This window comes from Ailuropoda melanoleuca, unplaced genomic scaffold (assembly GCF_002007445.2).
Source record: "Ailuropoda melanoleuca isolate Jingjing unplaced genomic scaffold, ASM200744v2 unplaced-scaffold71890, whole genome shotgun sequence".
NCBI lineage: Eukaryota > Metazoa > Chordata > Mammalia > Carnivora > Ursidae > Ailuropoda > Ailuropoda melanoleuca.
The window spans coordinates 1-2290 of NW_023247048.1; the positions used below are offsets into that span (position 1 = coordinate 1).

The 2290-nt window shown below is 60.5% G+C and overlaps 1 non-coding gene across 1 annotated transcript; it reads left to right on the forward strand.

Annotated features, from left to right (window-relative positions):
• Window positions 1-6: 6 nt before the first annotated feature.
• On the forward strand, window positions 7-1731 carry LOC105239462. The gene is made up of 2 exons (XR_004623105.1): window positions 7-185; window positions 890-1731. It is a non-coding gene; the product is annotated as an uncharacterized LOC105239462 (transcript).
• The last annotated feature ends 559 nt before the right edge of the window (window positions 1732-2290 follow it).

Genomic DNA, 2290 nt, shown 5'->3' on the forward strand with positions numbered 1-2290 from the left:
GGGGGGAGAGGAGGTGGGAAGGGAGCCCCCACCTGGCGGCCCAGCCGCTGACCCCGCCCTGCCCTGCTCGCAGTGGCCCAGAGGAAGCCGTGGCTGGTGGGGCTGGGGGCCGTGCTGGTCATCCTCTTCCTCATCTTCGTCCTCACCATGGTCTATGCCATCTGGTGCCGCCAGGCCCGTGACAGGTGGGCCCCCGTCCTGCGTGAATCCCTCCCCAAAACCCAACCACTGGTGCTCAGAGCCCCTCCCCTCTCCTCTCCGAGCCTCAGAGGAGGCAGGGCAGGGCCAGGGGGTAACTCTTTGATCCGGAACGGATGGGGCCTCGTATAACCTCACGGATTTCCCTCCTGACTCCCTACCTGAAAACTGAGGTGGCTTCCCTGAGACCCCTGTCGCTCATATGTGTTTCAGATGGGATCTGTGAAGTCCTCATCCCCTCCCCGCAAACCCCGCGCATCTATCCCTCCGTCTGTCCGTCCATTCCTGTGTGTCCATCCCACTGTCTGCGCCTCCATCCACCTTCCCACCCCCCATCCGCATGTCCATCTGCTCATCCGTCCACCCATCCACTCATTCACTGAGCCACCCATCAGTCGGTCCAGCTCCCCGTCTCTGCCCGTTCACTCACCCGCAGTTCTGAGAGCCGGGAAGCCAGGAAGGCCAGAGGTTAAGAGCCTGGTTCGGGCTCCTGCAGCTCCCACGTGGGCTCCCGCACTTCCTGCTCATCCAAACGGGGCAAGTGTCCTAACCTGTCCAAGCCTCAGCACAGCTACTGCACGATGGGAACGACGAGAGTGCAAGACTCAGAGGTTCTGGGAGAATCGCAAGAGGCCTGGACACGGTCAATCCTTAGTAAGTGCGGTTTTCTGGACCCTTCTTGTCTCCACAGCAATAAAGAGAAGGAAGAGGGGACCGTGAGAGTGGAAGAGAAAGAAGCAGAAGGCAACTGGGGGCTGAAGCAGGAGGAGAAAGAGGGGCCTCTCGACCATGAAAGAGTGGCCAGCTCCTCTGAATGAAGGCTTCCCACCTGCCTCCTCCAGGCAGGCCTCCCAGGATTGCCCAAAGCCTGCTCCGCACCCTACAAGCAAAGACCTGGTGCTGGGGCCAGTGAAATTATTCCATGTGGGGGTTCAGGTGAAGTGTCCCTGAACCAGGAGCGCTCAGGCCCCGCCCCAAGTCCCCCCTTTGCATTTACTGGGTGTTTATACACCCCCTTCCCAAGCCTCCTTTGCGCCAGTAAGAGGGATGGTGGGGGGGGGGCGTCAAAGGCCCTGCGGTGTTTGTGGGTCCCAGAGGCGGTCCAGCCCCCCGGCTGTCTTGCTTTTGTTGCTCCTGGGCATGAACTTTGAGCAGGGCCCAGCGCAGGGCGTTTCCTGGGAGACGAGGGGCCTCCCACCGTGTGCTGATTTTCTGGTCACTGTCTGCTAGCTGTGCCTGGGTGCGGGTGCTGCGGGTGGGAGGAGACGCAGTGTCATCACCCCCTTCTGTGCTGTGCTCCTGGTGACCGCTCCACAGGAGGCTTGAACTCCCAGCGTCTTTGCTGTGTGGCCCTAAGCATGTAACTTAACCTCTCTGCATAAGCTTCTTGTCCTGTAAAAGGGGGAGGAAAGTAACTTGATCTTTTACAAGTTGTCATGAGGATTAAATGAAATAATGTCCATGAAAATCTCGAGCACAGAACCCAGAACCCAAAAAGTGTCTAGTAAATGTCAGCTTTTTGTTATGCTGAAATGGTGTGGATGGGGCTCCCACGGTGTGCACGGGAGCCCGCCCCAGACCTGGGGACCTTGAAGGGCACAGTGTGCGTGTTCAGACTCGTCCTTCGCCCCTAGTCCGCGCCAGGCCCCGGGGTTTCGGCTGGGGGGTCTGGAGGGTCCCAGTGGGAAGAGGCCCTGCGGTCCTGAGGCAGGGGGAGGGGCTGTGTGACTCCTTCTTTTCCGCAGGGGGTGTGTCTTCTCCCCTAGGGGCATTTGGAAATGGTGGGGGGCATTTTGTGGCTGTCACAAGCCTGCCCCCCTTTTATGGCCTTTAGTGGGGGCCCAGGGATGGCAAACAGGGGCCAATGTCTGAAAAACACTGGGGCTTTCCTTGAGATGGAAGGCCAGGTTGCCCCCCCACCGCGGCCCGGCTGAGCCCCGATCTCCGGTCTGAGGATGCCAACCGAGGCTGACCCCCACCGGCTGAGCCCCCCAGCCCTGGTTAACCCCCCCAGCCCTGACTGACCCCCTAACCCTGACTCAACCATGGCTGAGTTCCGGAGCCCCGGTTGAACCCCCACCCCACGTGAGCC